The 20,410-nt window shown below is 46.4% G+C and overlaps 1 protein-coding gene and 1 pseudogene across 2 annotated transcripts in view; one reads left to right on the top strand and one right to left on the bottom strand.

The window, feature by feature from the left end:
• KSR2 (kinase suppressor of ras 2) overlaps nt 1-20,410 on the top strand; it is a 509,446-nt gene that overhangs the window by 168,946 nt on the left and 320,090 nt on the right. The window lies entirely within an intron of this gene.
• Nucleotides 17-531, bottom strand: LOC105502298 (annotated as a pseudogene). Its single transcript, XR_001000318.1, has one exon. The product of XR_001000318.1 is annotated as a 40S ribosomal protein S19 pseudogene (transcript).

The raw sequence follows: 20,410 nt of genomic DNA, 5'->3' as shown, positions 1-20,410 counted from the left end.
TTTTTTTTTTTTTTTTTTTTTTTTTATGAATGAGGCAATTTATTAACCCAGCATGGTTTGTTCTAATGCTTCTTGTTGGCAGCTGCCACCTGTCCGGCGATTCTGTCCAGATCTCTCTGTCCCTGAGGTGTCAGTTTGCGGCCCCCATCTTGGTCCTTTTCCACCATTTTCAGCCCCTCCAGGGCTTGGAGGACCTGGCGAGCCACACTCTTGGAGCCTCGGCTGAAGTGGCTGGGCATGACGCCGTTTCTCTGACGTCCCCCATAGATCTTGGTCATGGAGCCAACCCCAGCGCCACCCCGGAGGTACAGGTGCCGCGCTGTGGAAGCAGCTCGTGTGTAGAACCAGTTCTCATCGTAGGGAGCAAGCTCTTTGTGCTTGGCTAGCTTGACGGTGTCCACCCATTCGGGGACTTTCAGCTTCCCGGACTTTTTGAGGAAGGCTGCCAGAGCTCTGACGAACTCCTGCTGGTTCACGTCTTTTACAGTAACTCCAGGCATCGTGCGGCCTCTGCGCTGCCAGCCAGGGGAAAGGGCATCAGTTCTTTGTTATATGACTGCAGTGAGGCAAAACAACAAAACAAAACAAACAAACAAAAAAACCCCAAAAAACCAAACCCAGATCCATTTGTTAGGTTCCATTGGTTAACAGCTCACTGGTGGCCAGTCCTTGAGGGGTGCCTCAGCAAAGGCTCATTCGGGCTCTACTTCCTCCCAGCTGAGAGCTGCTGTTGACAGAACTACAGAGACTGAACCTCACAAATGCCAACGGCCTTCAAAATTCATCTTTACCCTCTCTTCAGTCACTGGAATTACTTTCTGCTTTCTGAATCACTAAGTAAATTTGGGTCAAATTACACTGTCCATCCCCTGAGTTCTAACCCTCCCATCCCCATCCATTTCTCACTGCTGGCATCTGATTTGCCTCTCATTCATTAAGTATTTATTAGATTATTTATTTTTTAGCTCCTGCTAGGAGCTGGGTGCTGGGCTGGGCATGAGGGATACAGCAGAGAACAAAATGGACAAGGCCCCTGCTCATGTGGGACTTATATGGAAGCTGGGGAGAGAGCTAGCAAACCAGTAAACTGATTCGTAATATAATTTCAGTGAGTGGCACGTTCTACGGACAACCACAAACAAGTGGGGCAAAGCAACAGAGAGTGATGTTGATGAGGCAAACGGGTTATTTTAGTTTAAGTGGCCAGGAAAGTACTTTCTAAGAAGCTGACATTTATGTAGATTGGTGAATCTCAACTGGGGGTGATTTTGCACCCCTTTTTTCTGCCTCCGTGGACATTTGGCAATCTCAGGAGATATGTTTGGTTGTCACAGATGGGGAAGGGGGTGCTACTTCCCCTTTCTAGTGGGTAGGAGCCAGGGATGCTGCTTAACATCCTTCAATACATAGGACAGCGCAACCCCCATCAACAAAGAATTAGCCAGATCCAAAAGTTAACAGTGTCAAAGTTGAGAAACCTTGGCATAGAGGTATGAATAGGGAAGAAATTTCCAGGAAGAGGGAACAGCACATCTAAGCCCCTCCGGTGATGTACTAGTTAAGGTAGTGCTGATTATTGTAAAAGATAAACCTTAAAGTCTCAGCAGCTGAATATGGTAGAAGTTTAATTCTAACTTAGGTAAAGTCTAAAAATGGATGCTCTGGATTAGACGTGGGGGGTGGGGACTCTGCTCCACATGGTCATTCAGGAAGCCCAGGACCCATGCTGTACCATCTTCAATGTGTAGTTACCAGGATTGCCCTGGATGTTAACACCCAGAAGGTAGACTGGGGAGAAGGAGAGGGGAAAAGGAGAGGATGTGTAAGATTGCACAGGAGTTTTTACTGACCATGTCTAGAAGTGCTCTAATTTGCTGCATCCATATTCCATTGGCCAGAACTCTAACTACGAAGGAGGCTGGAAACGTCATTTAGATGTGGCCTAGGAGGAAGGAGCTTGTTGTGGTCAGCTAACCAGAGTAGGAATGAGCGGGTTTCATTGGAAGGATGACAAAGAATTCACCAGGGCTGGAATGGATGGGAGAGGAGAGGAGTGTAGGAGTTGAGGATGGAGAGATGGGCAGAGGCTTCAGATTGAAATGTAATTAAACATGCTACGTTTTCTTAGTGATCATGGAAGTAATCATGCTAGTGAGATCTAGCAGGGATTGGGTTCCAACTGTGGACCAGGCCCGGGACTAAACCTCTTCCAAAGGAAAATGTCATTTAATCCTCATACCAACTCTTTGAGGTAGTCACTATTACTACTCCCATTTTAGAGATGAGGAAATTGGGGTTTAAAGGGGTTAAATAACTTCCTCATTTGATTTTCCAAACTTGATTTCCTACTTATCAAAGTTGGAGCTGGGATTAAATCCCAGGATCTAGGAGGCAGGAGTAGATACTGTAGGCTAAGAGGTTCTCAAGCTTGCCTGTGCATCAGAGTCCCATGGAATGCTTGCAAAAACACTGATTTCTGGGCTCCGCATTTGTGGTTCTGCTTTGGTAGGTCCAAGAGGCCCTTGGACAGGGCCGTATATGACATCCAGACTCATTATAATCCACTCAGAGTGGCCTAAGGAAATGCCATACTTTGGGCTTTACACAATTGGAGTCAAGAGGGGAGAGAAACAGAGACTCCTTTCCTTCCTCCAAGGAACATGCAATGTGGCTGAGAAAACAAGACATAAAGCCTGGAACTTTATCAATCCAAGAGATTATGAAAGTTTAACATAATTATTTGGGAGCTGTCACAGGCAGAGCACAATGTATTACCTCCTGAATGGTGCAGGCCATAAATTTGTAGGAGCTCAAAGAAGGAGACATGACTCTTGATTGGAGGGGGCTGGAAAGGTTTGAATGAAGGGAACTTTGAGGCAGACACTGAAAGAGCGGATTTCAGGTGTTGTTATTCTTGTTTACTTATTAGTTTGTTAATTACCCATCTCCACTTACTAAAATGTAGATTTTTTTGGGATGCAGGAATCATAACTATCTTTTCCACTACCACATTCTCAGTCCCTGAAACCGTGCCTGGCACATAGTAAGTTCTCAATAGATATTTGTTGAACAAGGAATTCAAGATGTGTAGGGATGTTTATGATGCATTTATAGGTCAGTGAGTTTCCTCCCCTAGAAATATTTCCTTGATAATAAATGAGTATAGTTTTCTTTCCTGCAGGACTTCTCAGAGCCTTTGATTTGCAGACTTCCTTGGAGAATCTCCAAAAATGGGAGCTGATATTTGGTGATAACCCAAACTTGTTAGAGCATGGGGTTTCGCTTTCCCATAGAACCTGTTAACACATTGTGGAATAGTATTATTTGGTAGAACTCAGTTTACAGAAATGTCCAAAAGTGACAGTAGGTTTCTTATGTCTCTTCTCTCCATCTCTCTCTGTTTTATATGCTGCACCCAAGCCCTCACTCTGGTTTTCTAGATGGAGGGGGGATACCCTGGTGGTCGGTGGAATTTGGAGGTGGGTTTCTAAAATATACTCGGTTTCCAAGAAGCCCGGGAATCGCCTGCTTCATTTTCTCCTGGCTTTGTTTCTTGAGCAGGTCATCGGGTTAGAGTGAGGCTGTCTCGCTGCTCAGCTTCCCTCCTGTCAGGTTTGATCAGGGACTCACAGCTTCCCGGTGGCACTGCAGACTCCCCACCATGAAAAGGAAGTGTCACGGCTGCTCCAGCTGACGCTGAGCGGAACAGGCACCTGTGTCTCCATCCTTGTCCCTCCGTAATGGATCCTGACAGGGGACGGGCGTGGGGACAGGCACTCTGGGAAGTGAGAGGCTTGTTCTTGAGGCCCCAGCCTGTACAGCAGATGAATTGGAGTTTCGATTCGATTCACTGAACACTAGTGTCTCAATGTAACTTAAAAGAAATGAGATATGCATGCATGCTGCAATGTGGACGAACCTCAAAAGATTAGACAAAGTGAAAAAAGCCAGACACAAAAGGGCTTGTACTGCAAGATTCCATTTCTATGAAATGTCCGGAATGGGTAAACCCATAGAGACAGAGCAGATTGGTGTTGCCAGGGGCTGAGAAGAGGGGACATGGGGAGAGACTGTTATTAGTGGGTCTGGGGTTTCCTCTGGGGATGATATAAATGTTTGGTAGATAGAGGTGGTGGTTGCACCACATTGTGAGTGTAAATGCCGTTGAAGTGTCTGCGTGAAAGTGGTCAATTTTGTTATGTAAATTTCCTTAAGATAATTCTATATTGAAGTCCTTAGTCCACTTCTGCCGACTTAGAGAGAGGGAAATGGAGCCCTAGACGAGTTTTAGGATCTGGTCTAGGCTGGAGCCCTGAGTCTCGCTCCTGGTTGCAGTTAGTCGCCTGGGGAACTTTGAAACTCTGGCTGCCTGGCCTTCACTCCTAGAGCTGATTTAATTGGGCTGGGGTGGTGTCTGGGTACCAGGATTTACAAAAGCATCCTGGGTAATTCTAACTTGCAACTGGGATGGAAGCAGGGAATCTGAATATGCCACATGTGAGCAGCAAAGCCCCAGGCCAGAGCAAGTGCCTCTGGAATCCCATACTCCCTTCCTGTGATCTGTCCTTATACTCATCTCCCTCCTGAGTCTTAACTTTTAGGGAATGCCAGATGTTGTTTAAAACAGCACTCCGCATACTTAATGTTCACGTGCCTCAGCTAGGGATCATATTACATTAATTCGGCTGCAGCAGGTCTGGGATTGGGCGTGGAAACCGGCATTTCTTTTCTTTCTTTTTTCTTTTTTTGAGGCAAAGTCTTCCTCTGTCACCTAGGCTGGAGTGCAATGGCACAATCTTGGCTCACTGCAACCTCTGCCTCTTGCGTTCAAGCAATTCTCGTACCTCAGCCTCCCGAGTAGCTGGGATTACAGGCACGCACCACCATACCCAGCTAATTTATGTATTTTTAGTAGAGACGAGATTTCGCGATGTTGGCCAGGCTGGTCTCAACTCCTGACCTCAAGTGATCTGCCTGCCTTGGTCTCCCAAAGTGGAATTACAGGCATGAGCCACTGTGCCTAGCCTGGAAACCTGCATTTCTAACCAGCTTCTGGAGGATGCTGCTGCTGCTGGTTAGGGACCACACTTAGCCAGGGTCTAAAATAAGCAAATCTGCACGGTGCAAATTCAGGTTCAGAGATTTTGAAGCATAGCCAGCACAAAACAGTTATTGGGTACCAGGCTCTGTTGAACGGGCTTTGGTTGTTTTAACTTATTTCTTCATGACCTGAACCCTTTGAAGCAAGTGTTTCTGTTGTCCCTATCTTACAGATGAAGAAACTGAGGCTCAGAGGCAGGAAGTACCTTGCCCACGTTTATATGACTAGCGAGTGTAGAATCTGTGTTCTCTATTTCTACCCTTCTTGGTCTCTAGAGAAGTTACCAGGGAAGGCCACACCTCTGTTTTGGCCCAAGGTGGTTCAAAGATGGCTTGAGTAATATTCAGAGTCTAAATTCAGCACAGCCAAGCTATTCGCTAAAAAGGTGTGTGTGGGAGGTTGGGTTTGACAAGAAATTCTCCCAAATTAAAGATTTGTGGTTGACTTCAGCTGGGCTTCCCATCTGTTTCTGGTGGAGTGAATGCCAAATGTCTTGGAGAGAGGGTGATCAACTCATCCCAGTTTACCCAGGGTGTTCCTGGTCTTAGCACTGAAAGTCCCACATCCCTGGAAATCCCTCAGTCCATCCACGATGGTTGGTCACCCTACTTAGAGCCCAGGAATTCTTTCATGGCTTCCAGGGATGCTGAGTGGGCTCTGGGCAGCCTGGAAAGATGGGCTAAGATACGCCAAGCGGTCTGACTATTCCCATCCATATCTTGGTAAATAACTTGGACCTTTTCCAACCGTGTGCCTTTGGACATCTCTGGAATTGTTCTGTAATGAGAGGGAGAGCAGGTTACATTTTCAGAAGAGCTTGTTGAAGGATGCGGTTGCAATTTAAATTCTCATTAAGAAGCTGGAAATATTGAAAGACCTAAGATATTATTCAATGTGTTTAAGGATCTTATGATTTACTGCAGGAAACACAACACTTATTATCTTGAAGGTCGGTTCCTTAATGGGGTGACTGGAAAGATTTCTTTGTCTTTCTCAAGGAGATAAATATGATAAAAGCAGTATAATAATAGCATGATACTAAAACAACAACAGCGACAATAGTAATTATCGTTTGGCTGACATTTACTGGGTATTCAGTCTAGGGTCTCCAGGTGGACTCTGAACTTGCTGGCAAATGGTATAGGAGCAGGGGTCAGCTAACTGTTTCTTAAAGGACTGGATAGTAAAGATTTTAGGCTTCGAAGGTCATATGGTCTTTGTTGAAACTACTCAGTTCTGCCATTGTAGTGTGAAATCAGGTATAAACAATCAATGGCCGGGCGCGGTGGCTCACGCCTGTAATCCCAGCACTTTGGGAGGCCAAGGCGGGTGGATCACTTGAGGTCAGGAGTTCGAGACCAGCCTGGCCAACGTGGTGAAGCCCTGTCTCTACTAAAAATACAAAATTAGCCAGGGGTGGTGGCACATGCCTAAAATTCCAGCTACTCCGGAGGCCGAGGCAGGAGAATCACTTAGAACCTGGGAGGCGGAGGTTGCAGTGAGCCGAGATTGTATCGCTGCACCCCAGCCTGGGTGACAGAGCAAGATCCTGTCTCACAAAAACCTCCAAAAACAATAAATGAATGAATATGGCTATGTTTCAATGAAACTCAGTTTACAAAAATAGCCCATGGACTATAGTTTGCCAACCCCTTATAAATGGAAAGAGAACTGTCTTTGGGAGTCAGAGTTAGGTTCCAGATGCAGCTCTGCCGGTTTCAAGCAGTATCGCCTTGGATGAGTATGATCTTAACCTCTCTGAGCCCCAGTGTACTCCTCTGTAAAATGGGGACAATGATGGGCTCAGCCTCTCAAGTTTGTAGTGAGGATTAAAGGCATGGCCAGAAAGACAGAATCGTAGCTAGTGCTCCATAAATTTGAAATTATGAAATTTGAAACTCTTTTCTTTTTTAAATTTAATGTAATTTAATTTTTTTGAAACGGGGTCTCGCTCAAGGAGTCGCCCAGGCTGGAGTGCCGTGGTGCGATCTCGGCTCATTGTAAGCTGCACCTCCTGAGTTCATGCCATTCTCCTGCCTCAGCCTCCTGAGTAGCTGGGACTACAGGCTCCCGCCACCGTGCCTGGCTAATTTTTTTTTGTATTTTTAGTAGAGATGGGGTTTCACCATGTTGGCCAGGATGGTCTCAATCTCTGACCTCGTGGTCCGCCCGCCTCGGCCTCCCAAAGTGCTGGGATTACAGGTGTGAGCCACCGTGCCTGGCCAATTTCAACCCTTTTCTATAAGCTTTCAACCCTTTTCTATATATCCCAGGGATACATAGGAAACATCTTGGCACTCCTTGGAAGATACCTTGGCAAAAGGTGAATATATCATATAAACTCTTTTCTCTATGGCCTTCAAATGCCACCTGTCTGTGGTCCGCTCCCAGCTCTGGAATGGAACGCTGTGTTCCTTCCCCTAGGTGTTGCTTAATAAAGGAGAGGCTGAAGTCCTCCTCTCTCTTTGTTTTCATGCCCAATAAATCACTCTGACAAGGGCTTGTTATTACTTAACTCTGTACATTGTTTCGGCAGTCCCTGGTAGGAGAGAGAAAGGCATCATTTTGCCCGGAATCGCTTCAGGAATGGAAATATTTTTTTGTGAATTAATATTCATCAAATAGATCAGGTAAACATCCAGTAATGACAATGCATGGGCAATTTATCAATTCCAGCTTCAGAATGCAATTATCAGTCAAATGGCACCGAGGCACAGTAATGAAGCCTGCCTGAAAAATCCCATTACTCCCAGATCGGGGGGTGTGAAGATTCATTTTTCACTTTTATATGAAGAATGATACCCTCTTGTCAGTGCCGGGGCTGGGAGTCAATATGTCACTGTCTCCTGAGCCTCACACTTGGACAAGGAGTTGGCAAACCCTGATTCCAAAGATGCGATAGGCCTCCTGGGGTGTCTGTGGGGAAAAGGGAGTGGGTGGGGAAAGAAAGGGTTGGACCCTGACCAACATCCCCTGCCGCTTGGTTTTTCCCAGGGGCCTGCTAAGAGATCATTCTATTCCTGGTGTCATCCTCAGACAAACCCCAAATGTCAGTGCTATTATTATTAGCCCCATTTTACAGATGAGAAAGTCGAGGCTCAGAGAGGAGGAGGGAATTCTTTGCTGTAGTAGTCAGAATAATGACCCCCTTTCCCCAAAGATGCCCATACCCTCATCCCCAGGGACATCTCTGAACTTGTGATCTGTGAGTATGTGACCTGTGAATATGTGACATTACATGGTAAAGGGACTTTGAAAATGTCATTAAATGAAGGATCTTGAGATGGGGAGATTATCATAGATGGTCTGGGCGTGTTCAAAGTCGTCCCAAGCGTCCTCATAAGGGAAAGATGAAGGCAGGAGGGTCAGAGGTCAGAGTCAGAGCGGTCTGAAGATGCTACACCAGTGGCTTGGGAAAGGGAGGAAGGAGCCAGGAGCAAAGTATACTGATGGTCTCTAGAAGCTGGAAAAGACAAGGAAACAGACTCTTCCCTAGAGGTCCTAGAAGGAATACAGTTTTCTTGACACCTTGATTTTTGCCTTGTAAGACGTATTTTGAAATTCTGATCTCCAGAATTTTAAGATAATGTATGTTGTATTAAGCCTCCAAGCTTGCTGTCATAGGAAACTTATACCCTTGCTTGAGGTTACCTGGCTAGTGAATGGCACTGCTCACCATGCCTTTTGACAAATGTGTCCCATGCCCCTTCCATTGCCTTTTCAGTCACCCTTTTCTTAGGGACAAGTTTTTATGGTGAACAACCCTGGTCATATAAAATTCTTCAGCCCCAGGGCCTCTTGGGAATCCCAGGCCACCTGCTGTTCTTCTTCCCCCAGCCCACGGTACTTCCTGCTTCCCTGGACCTCCCCGGCCCCTTCTCCATCTGATATGGTTTGGATCTGTGTCCCTGCCCAAATCTCGTGTCAAATTATAATCCCCAATATTGGAGGTGGGGCCTGGTGAGAGGTGATTGGATCATGGGGGTAGATTTCTCTCTTGATGCTGTTCTTGGGATAGTGAGTGAGCTCTCGTGAGATCTGGTCATTTGAAAGTGCATGGGACCTCCTCCCCACCCAACCCTACTCTGGCCACGTGAAGTGCTGGCTCTCCTTTTGCCTTCTTCTAGGATTATAAATTTCCTGAGGCCACCCCAGAAGCTGAGCAGATGCCAGCCAGCATCATCCTTCCTGGACAGCCTGAGGAACTGTGAACCAATGAAACCTTCTTTCTTTGTAAATTACCAAGTCACAGCCAGGTGTGGTGGCTCATGCCAGTAATCCTGGCACTTTGGGAGGCCAAGGTGGGTGGATAACTTGAGGCCAACAGTTTGAGATCAGCCTGGCTAATATAACAAAACCTTGTCTCTACTAAAAAAAAAAAAAAAAAAAATAGCTGGATGTGGTGGCAGATGCCCATAATCCCAGATACTCAGGAGGCTGAGGCACAAGAATCACCCGAACCCAGGAGGCAGAGGTTGCAATGAGCTGAGATCGTGCCACTGCACTGCACTCCAGCCTGGGTGATAGAGTGAGACTCAGTCTTAAAAATAAATAAAATAAAATAAAATATTTATACCCAAATGATTATAAATCATCCTAGTATAAAGACACACACACACGAATACTTATTGCAGCACTATTTACAATAGCAAAGACTCGGAACCAACCCAAATGCCCATCAATGATAGACGGGATAAAGAAAATGTGGCACGTATACACCATGGAATACTATGCAGCCATAAAAAATAATGAGTTCGTGTTCTTTGCAGGGACACGGGTAAAGCTGGAAACCATCATGCTCAGGAAACTAACACGGGAACAGAAAACCAAACACCACATGTTCTCATTTGTAAGGGGGAGTGGAACAATGAGAACACACAAACACAGGGAGGGGAACATCACGCACCGGGGCCTGTTGCGGGGTAGGGGAAAAGGGGAGGGAGAGCATTAGGACAAATATCTAATGCATACGGGCTTAAAACCTAGATGACGGGTTGAGAGCTGCAGCAGACCACCATGGCACATGTGTACCTATGTAACAAACCTGCACGTTCAGCACATGTATCCCAGAAATTAAAGTAAGATAAAATTAAAAAATAAAAATAAATACCTCACCCAGTCTCAGGTATTTCTTAATAGCAATGTGAGAATGGACTAATACACTATCCTATTGGAATCACCCAGTCTCAGGTATTTCTTAATAGCAATGTGAGAAGGGACTAATACACTATCCTATTGGAATCTGCTTTTCTCCAACTGAACAGCCACAGAGCTTGGCCTCTCCAGCTCCCCACCGCTTCTTTTCCCCAGGGGATAAGCACCCAGGCCTCTGTGACTCTTGGAGTTTTTAAGCTTTTGGGGGCAGAATAATTAAAAATAGCACATGAGGAACCACCAACAGGAAACTGACCCTGTGGAGAAAGGCCACAGAGACCCCCAGGACCCCCCCTCAATGTGTATGGTGGGCTCAGTAAACCTCAAAACAGCAACCTTGGTCGCTCGCTCCTGTGGCCATCTGAGATGGTGTCCAGCAGGCCCCTTTGGCTTCTGCCCTTCTTCCTCCTGGCCCTGCCCCGAGGTGAGCCGTAGGCCCCCAAAGCAGCCTTGTCACAGGTGGTGTTTGGGTAATGCACATACAGGCCTTCAGAAAGGTTGATGTTCTCATATACCCAACCTTGGAAGATGTCCTTTGGATGTTTCTTTGAAGTCTCTACGAAGAGCCATTGTCACTGAATTATCACCTCTCCTGTCATCTTGCAGGTGCACAGCCTCGTCTCACAGGGCTAAGAGCCTGAGTCTTTTTTACACTCAACCTAGCACAGCTCTTGGAGGTGGAAAAGAATTTTGGTGCCTTTTAGGTGCCCCAGAGTCTTAACAATCATCGCTATGTAGTCAACGCTAAGAGCCGGGGACTGTGGTTTGCATCCATTATGTTCACAACCACCCTTAGTTGTGGGTACTATTATAGATGAGAAAAGAGATGTTAAGAGAGTTGTCCAAGACCACTCAGCTTGAAGTGACAGTGCTGAGCTTCAGCACCAGTCTGCTGGATCCCTGATCCCAACCCTCTTAATTTTGCTTTTAGAGAGAGTAAGGACAATGTTCATGCATCATTTATGATTAAAGAAAAAAATTATTTATTATGGTAAAATAGATACAATATAAAATTATGCCATTCTGACTTTTTTTTTTTTTTTTTAATGGAGGCTCGCTCTGTTGCCTGGTCTGGAGTGCAGTGCTGCGATCGTGGCTCACTGCAACCTCCGCCTCCCAGTTCAAGCTATTCTTCAGCCTCAGCCTCCCGAGTAGCTGGGATTACAGGTGCCCGCTGCCACGCCTGACTAATTTTTGTACTTTTAATAGAGACGGGGTTTCACCATGTTGACCAGGCTGATCTTGAACTCCTGACCTCAGTTGATCTGCCCACCTTGGCCTCCTAAAATGCTGGGGTTACAGGCATGAGCCACCGTGCCCGGCCCATTCTGACCATTTTTTAAGTCTACAATTCAGTGGCATGAAGTATATTTACAATGTTGTGCAATCATCACCACTATCTATTTCCAACACGTATTCATCACACCAAATAGAACCTGTACCCATTAAGGAATCACTTAATACCTATTCTTGTCTTTCCCAGCCCCTGGCAGTCCACTACGGATTTGCCTCTTCTAGATATTTCGGATAAGGGGACTCCTACACTGTGTGGCCTTTTGTGTCTGGCTTCTCTCACTCAGCATCATGTTTTTAAGGTTCACCCATGTGGCAGCATGTATTCGAATATCATTCCTTTTTAAGGCTGAAGAATATTCCATTGTATGCATATAGTACCTTTTGTTTATCCATGTATCCATTGATGCACACTTGGGTTGTTTCTTTCTTTGGGCTGTTGTAAATAATTATTCTATGAACATGGATGTACTAAGATCTGTTTGAGTCTCTGTTTTCAGTTATTTTGGGTAGATACATACATACATATATATATACATATATACACATATATTCATATATATATATACACACACATACATATATATATATATATATGGGGAGAACTTTTTGCCTACCTCCCCCTTTTCCTCCTCCTCTATTTCCTTAGTAACTTTTGTTTTGTTTTGTTTTTGAGACAGAGTCTCGCTCTGTTGCCCAGGCTGGAGTGCAATGGTGCGATCTCAGCCCACTGAAACCTCCACCTCCCAGGTTCAAGTGATTCTCCTGCCTCAGCCTCCCGAGTAGCTGGGATTACAGGCGTGTGCCACCACGCCCAGTAATTTTTGTATTTTTAGTAGAGACAGGGTTTCACCATGTTGCGCAGGCTGGTCTTGAACTCCTGGCCTCAAGTGATCCTCCTGCCTTGGCCTCCCAAAGTGCTGGATTACAGGCATGAGCCACCATGCCCAGCTTCCTCTGTTTCTTTAGGAACTTCTTAGAGCCTTCTCTCAAGACTTGATTAGCCTGCAGCTGGAACAGGAATCAGTCCAGACAGAAGCGCAGATATGAGAGATTTAGTAGCTGGCACCAGGCAGGGCAGCTTCTTCTCCACTTTTCCCTTCTCAGGACAGGTAGCCCCACCCCTGGTGCCTTTGCTTTCTTAGGAATGCAGTCTTCAGACATGGGCTGTAGGAAGATCCCATTTGATACTTCAAAGGTGAGAAGAAAAAAATTAGCTTTTGAGATAACTAGTCAATCTGGTCAGTGACACGGGATTAGGGCCCCCATTCTGCCCACAGCGTTTCACACTTTCCTGTCAAAGCATTTACCCCTGTTCTACATCATCCAGTCTTTTTAAAAAATCGAAGTGACCGGCGGGGTGTGGTGGTTCACGTCTGTAATACTCGTACTTTGGGAGACTGAGGCAGGAGGATTGCTTGAGCCCCGGAGTTCAATTCCAGACCATGAAACATAGTGAGACCCTGTCTATAAGAAAAACAATTAGCCAGGCATGATGGTGCACAACTGTGGTCCCAGCTACTTGGGAGGCTGAGGTGGAAGGATGGTTTGAGCCCAGGAGTTTGAGGCTACAGTGACCCATGATTGTGCCACTGCACTCCAGCCGGGGTGACAGAGCGGGACCCTGTGTCAAAAAAAAATTGAGGTGAAATTTATATAATATAAAATTAATCATTTTAAAGTGAACAATTCAGTAGCATTTAGTACATTCACAGTGTTGTGCCATTATGCCTCTGTCTAGTTCCAAAGTATTGTCATCACACCAAATAGAAACCCCATAGCCATTAAACAGTCGCTCCTCATTCCCTCCTTCCCGCAGTCTCTGGAAACCACCCCTCTACTTTCTGTCTCAGTGGATTTGCCTGTTCTGGACATTTCCTGTAAGTGGAATCCTGTAAGATGTGACACTTTGCATCTGGCTTCTTTCACTTAGCAAAATATTTTCAAGATTCACCCAGCTATGGCATGTATCAGTACTTTATTCCTTTTTATGGCTGAATAAGATTCCATTGTATAGATAGGTCACGTTTTATTATCCATTCCTGTTGATGGACATGCTGGTGGTTTCCACCTTTTGGCCATTGTGAATAGGGCGGCTGTGGACATTTGCATACCAGGATTTGTTTGAGCACCTGTTTTTAGTGTGGGGGTATATGCCTAGAAGTGGAATTGCTGAGTCCTGTGGTCATTCTAGCTTTCACTTTTTTGAGGAACCCTAACCCAGTCTTTGTGTGATGATCTCTTCACCATCTGCATGGTAAGCTCTGGGGAGCAGGGGCTGGGTTGGCTTTGTTCTTTGTTATGTTCCCAGGCTCCAATTCAAAGCTCGAGGCTCAACAGGCACTTGGTGAATGCTTGTTAAATGAGTGAGCAGGGGAATTAAGAGACTTTGGGCTGGCCTCCTTGGCTGTGGAGTTGCTGGGCATTTTGGAGGCTGGGCAGCAGGTCTGGGACTGAATGCCATGGGGGTTCTATCAACGTATGGGTTGAGCTGGAGATCTACAGGGATAATTGAGCCATAGTGTTGTGAGCCCTTCCTGCATCTTGTGAGCCCTTCCTGGCATGTTTATCATCCCCTCTACTCTGGGAACTCCACATCTATTTCACAGCTGCGGAAACTGAGCCTTGGGGAAATCCAGGGTACATGCCTGGTAATGGGCAGAGCTGGGATTTGAACCCAGGCCTGTTTGACTGTGAAGGCCACGGTCTTTTCCCAACATGATGAGATTCCTTTGGGTGTGAAATATCACTGGGAGCTTCCAGGAATGTAGCATGGGTTTGGAAATCTACAGGGCAGCTTATATCCCTTCCACATTTGTCTAACGTCATGCTGACGATAATGACAACTTGTTTTTTTACCTTATACCTGGGATGTAATTTCCTGAGATCATTTCGTTTAGTCCTCACCATCACCTTATTGGGTAGGTATTTTCCCCAATTTACACACTAGGAAACTGAGGCTCACACATGCACTTGCTTACAAAGGCCGAACTGGTAAGAGGTGATGCTTGTATTTAAATGCAGGCCAGCTGGGCTTGGTGGCTTCCGCCTTTAATCCCAGCACCTTGGAAGCCATGGCAGGAAGATTGCTTGAGTCCAGGAGCTCAAGACCAGCGTGGGAAAGATAGCGAGACCCCCGTCTCTGCAAAAAAAAAAATTAAAAAATTAGCTAGGCATGGTGACACACACCTGTGGTCCCAGCTACACAGGTGTCTGAGGTAGGAGGATCACTTGAGCCCAGATGGTTAAGGCTGCGATGAGCTGTGTTCATATCACTGCACTTCAGCCTGGGTGACAGAGTGAGAGACCCTGTCTCAAAACAACAACAACAACAACAACAAAAATTCAGGCTTTGGCCAGATGTAGCGGCTCATGTCTGTAGTCCCAGTACTTTGGGAGACTGAGGCCGGAGGATCACTTGAGCCCAGGAGTTTGAGACCAGTCTGGGTAACATAGTGAGACCCTGTCTCTACAAAAAATTGATGGCACACACCTGTAGCCTCACCTTCTCAGGAGGCTGAGGCGAGAGGATTGCTTGAGCCCAAGAGTTCAAGGCTGCAGTAAACTATGATTGTACCACTGCATTCCAGTCTGGGCAACAGAGCAAGACCCTGTCTCAATAAATAAAAACCAACCTTCTGTCTCCAACCTTCACTCAGTCTGAATTCCTGCCAGCAAGCTGTCACAACCTCTTTCCTGCATCTTGGAGGCAAATGTCATTCTCTGGAAGCTGGGGACATCTGTGAAGATTCTGGGTCCCTTCCAGAGGGTCTTGGTGTCCCGACAATCCTGAGCCACTTCTCCGAATCTTGTGGTCTTCTGGCATTCCAGTCTGTTCCACTTGGCATGCTGAGCTCCCTGTGAAAGGTGGCATCATCTTCCAGAAGGCTGAGGTGGTATCTGCCAGGAGGAGTCAAAGATGATGTCCCCAGGAAGGTGACACCATTGGCAAGTTGGGCTTCATCTGTTTCTAAAAAGTCTAGAGGTGTTTTGAACCTTGTGCCCATCATTCCTGAAGTGTACAGGGAGGAAGAAAATGGTCCCAGCAATAAAGAATGAATTTCTTCCGAGGCACTGTCAACAGCATGGGACCTGTTTCCAGAGGCTGGAAGAATGATGAGTTGCCGTCCTTTGCCATGCAAGTCAGACTGATATGTCTTGGGGGCATTTCTCTGCTAAAGGAAAGCAGCATGACACCAACTTAGAATGAGGGGTGCTCTCGTGGCAAATGAAGTCCTGGAAGTTACTGGGGCTGGAAGTCAATCACTTTGCTGCAGCTTGGGGAAAACCATTAGCAGTGTTCTCTGATACTGTAGTTAGGTTGTCTCATTCTGTCCCTTGCTGAGCCGCCTCTGGGCAAGAGCCCTCTAGTCAGCTGTCACCATCATCAGCTGGCTGTGAGAGTGATGGGTGGTCGTAGCGAGGCTTTTCTCCCCGTTGATTAAAGTTGGAGTATTTACCCATCCTATTTAAAGTGACTATTCTGTGTGTGTGTGTGCACGTTGGTGTGTGTGCATGTTGGTATGAGTGTGTGCATATTGGTGTGTATGTGTGTATGTTGGCATAAGGGCGTGTGCATGTTGGTGTGTGTGTGCATGTTGGTGTGAGTGTGTGCATGTTGGTGTGAGTGTGCATGTTGGTGTGTGCATGCTGGTGTGTGTGCATGCTGGTGTGTGCATGTTGATGTGTGCATGCTGGTGTGAGTGTGCCTGTTGGTGTGTACATGGTGTGTGTGTGTGCCTGTTGGTGTGAGTGTGCCTGTTGGTGTGTGCATGTTGGTGTGTGCACCTGTTGGTGTGTGTGCATGTCGGTGTAAGGGAGTGTGCATGTTGATGTGAGAGTGTGCATGTTGGTATAAGGGTGTATGCATGTGTGTGCACATTTTGAATGTGTGCATGTTGGTGTATATGTGTGCATGGTGTGTGTGCATGTTGGTGTAAGGATGTGTGTACACATGTTGTGTAAGAGTGTGTGCATGTTGGTGTGTGTGCCTGTTGGTGTAGAGTGTGTGCCTGTTGGTGTGTGTGTGCGCATGTTGGTGTGTGTGTGCATGTTGGTGTGAGAGTGTGCATGTTGGTATGTGTGCATGTTGGTATGAGAGTGTGTGCCTGTTGGTGTGTGTGTGCATGTTGGTGTGTGTGTGCACTTTGGTGTGTGTGTGCACGTTGGTGTGTGCGTGCACGTTGGTGTGTGTGTGCATGTTGTGAGAGTGTGCATGTTGGTATGTGTGCATGTTGGTGTGAGAGTGTGTGCCTGTTGGTGTGTGTGTGCACATTGGTGTGTGTGTGTGCATGTTGGTGTGAGGGTGTGTGCACGTTGATGTGAGGGTCTGCATGTTGTGTGTGTGTGCACGTTGGTGTGAGGGTCTGCATGTTTGTGTGTATGCATGTTGGTGTGAGTGTGTGCGCACACAATGCAAACCAACATTTGCCTTGGTGCCTTCACTTCCACAGTGCTCAGTTATTTTTAGGGATGACGCACCCCACATCAAAATAACTAGTTATTTTTATGATTGGGTTCATCAATCACATTATGACATATCCCAGGTCTGGAGAAATAGCAGCCAACCAGCAGTCAAGACAGGGAAAGGGAGTAGGATGATTCAGACACAGGGACAGAGGCAGAGGGCAGGGGCCGCGGGGCTGGGAGAGGCTGCTGATTTGATTTAAGTGACTGAGATTCCTAATAATAGCTCCTGTGGAGTTACTCTGTGCCTGGCACAGCGCTGAACACTTTTCATGTAGGATCCCTTGTAATTTTGCAAGAATTCTCTGAGATGGAAGCTCCCAGTATCCCTATTTTACAGATGAAGATGCTGAGGTCCAAAAGCTAAGCAATGTGCATGCAGTGTAACCAGCTCTGTCTGACTCCAGAACTGCAATTCTTTTTTAAAAGGGTCTCACTCTGTCAACCAGGCTGGAATGCAATGGCACGCTCTCAGCTCACTGCAGCCTTGACCTCTTGGGCTCAAGCAATCCTGCTTCAGCCCCCTCAAGTAGCTGGGACTACAGGACAAGCACACACCACCATGCCCAGATAATTTTTATTTTTTTGTAGAGACTGTGTCTCACCATGTTGTCCAGGCTGGTCTCAAAACTCCTGAGTTCAAGCGATCCACCTGCCTCCACCTCTCAAAGTGCTGGGATTATAGGCATGAGCCACTGTGCTTGACCAGAACAGCAATGCTTTATCATTGCTCCCCTTGCATCTTATGGAGGGAATGTCGGATCTTTCACCTTCTAGAAGCTCCATGTGTTTATACAGTGGGCACTCATGGTGGGCATAGCACTGTGCAATCTATCTTTTGGGAGTCGAGAGAAATATGGAGAGAGAGAAGCAGAAAAGAAGTTTCTGGTTCTGAAATACACAGAGTACATTTAGTTAGTGAATTAAAATGTTGGTATCTGTTGCGGCACAGTCCATGGGTCTGGGCAGTGTAGAATGAACTGCAGTGAAGTTTTTGATCACTGATACCTCTGTTCCTCAGCCTCCTGTGTGTCTCTCTCACCACCACGTCCCATTCAAATGTCCTTCAAGTTGGTATATGTCTCTGCTCCCCTCCCACTCCTCCAGCAGCCAGAGTGACCTTTCTAGAAAGCACCTCTGATCATGTCACTCCTTGGCTGAAAACCCCTCAGTGTCATTTCCACAGACTGGATGTTCAATTACACTGAGCTGTTTTTTTTTTTTTTTTGCCATTCATTCATTCACTCAGTAAATATTCAAGGATCCATTATAATGTAACAAGCTCCATTCTAGGAAGTAAACAAGATAGACAAAGTGTCTGCCTTTAAGGAGCTTATATTCCAGTTCGGGGAGACAGATAGTAGATGAATAAACTGGAAAATGTCAGAGAATGACTCAGGGCTGTGAAAAAGAATACATCTTTGATATAATCGGGAGTGACTGGGAGGTCAAGGGAGGCTTCCTTGAGAAGGTGACATGTAGGCTAAGGATCTATGTGACAGGAAGCAAGCTCCTGAAGGGTCTGGAGGAAGAGCTTTGCAGATAGGGAGCAGCAAGTGACAAGGCCCTGGGGTGAGTTGGTGGGCTTAAAGGAAAGAAGGAAGGTCAGTGTGGCAGGAGATGAGAGCTGGGGAAGGGCGGAGGTGGGTGAGGTGGGAGAGATATGGGCTATGCTCTGATTAGGGAGAGACTTGTAGGCAATTAGAAAGAATTTGGATTCTAGGAGTAATAGGGAGCCATTTAGGTTGACAGGAGGGGAGTGAAGGTCTGATACATCATTACAAAAGATCCATTGTTCTAGTCAAACGGGTTATGGAAGAGCTAGAGGGGAGTCAGAGAGACCAGTGGGGAGGCTGCTGCAGTTGTCCAGGTGTGAGGTAAGGGTATCTGGGACTGGGTCACAGCAGTGCTGATGGACAGAATAGATGGATTCCAGGAATGTGCACAGAGGTAGTGTGGATGGGGTGGGAGGAAGGAGATTTATCAAGGATGACTCTGTGAAAGGAAGATAAACCGTGGGCTACCAGAATCACTAAGCTAGGGGAAAAGTCAAGCTGGCAAACCTGCCTCCCATTTTATTATGAAATAAGATAGCTACAAAGATCAAAAAGTGACATACCTCTCTCACAGTTTGCCCACAAGGAAATTCCTTGTGGGCCTCAAGATCTTTGCCCTACAACAGTTCTGTTGAATTTCACCTTGGCAATATAAATGGATAGCTGATGTTCACAGGCGCAGGACAGAACGTCATCCCTCTGCTCACCTGAGACAAATGCATATCTGATTGCTTCCTCTGCCCTATTGTTTATGTAAAAATGCAGATTCACAGAGCCAGATTGAGTTGTGTATTTAGTGGAAGGCCAATCAAGAACTCAAAAGAATGCAACCTTTTGTCTGTCATCTACCTGCCCCTTGCCTCGAGTTGTCCCACCTTTCTGGACTGAACCAATGTACCTCTTACACATGCTGATTGATGTCTCCTGTCTCCCTGAAATGCATAAAAGCAATCTGTGTCCTGACCACCTTGGGTACCTGTCGTCAGGACCTCCTGAGGCTATATCACAGGCACGTCGTTAACCTTGGCAAAATACACTTTCTAAATTGGTTGAGACCTGTCTCAGATATTTGGGTTCACAACTCTTATGTTTTGGTTCCATGCAGTGGAGCGGAAGGCAGTGCCATGTATGGAGTGGGGGAAACTTGGGAGGTTGGCAGGGGTCCAGGTGTGATGGTGGAAGCGTCAGCCCAGGACGTTGGTCTAGGGTCCAGTGTGTCTTCCTCCAGATACCTCTAAGATTTAGCAAAAGCATCATCTCCCAGAAACCCTTCTGACCAGCAAGACATGCTATGTGTCTGTGTTTGGAGAATACTTTGCAGGCTGTATGAGTTGTCTGTTTAGCTAATTTTGCTGTGTACTCAGCAGGGATGGGGACCTTGTCTGTTTTGTTCCCAGCTGTGTCTCCAGGTACCTGACACTCAGTAGTGCTTTGTGCAACTAAATGGAATTGCTTCTAGGAGGAATTGGTGGAGGGGAGGGGCTTCCCTCAAGCAGTACGTTTTGACCAATGTGAGGGTTAGGGAGGGACTGAAGGATCAGAAAGAGGCCGGCATGCAAGTTGGCAGGAAGAGTCATATTACAGAAAAAGATCCAAACATGGGTTTAAATGATCTGGGTTCAAACCCTAGCTCTGTTTCTTTCTACCGTGTGACCTTGGCCAACCTACTTTGCCTCTCTGAGCCTCAGTTTTGCCACCAGTTAAAAGGGAATCGTGGTAGCTGCCTAGTAAGGTTTCCCTGGTGGATATGTGAGGCAACAGAAGTGGAAGCATCTCAGAGGATGCCTGGGGGAAAAGTAAGTATGTGCCTGAATTTGAATCTGAAAGGTCTGAACAAGGC

The sequence above is a fragment of the Colobus angolensis genome, unplaced genomic scaffold (assembly GCF_000951035.1).
Source record: "Colobus angolensis palliatus isolate OR3802 unplaced genomic scaffold, Cang.pa_1.0 Scaffold79, whole genome shotgun sequence".
Lineage (NCBI taxonomy): Eukaryota > Metazoa > Chordata > Mammalia > Primates > Cercopithecidae > Colobus > Colobus angolensis.
This window is presented reverse-complemented; position numbering and strand designations above follow the sequence as displayed.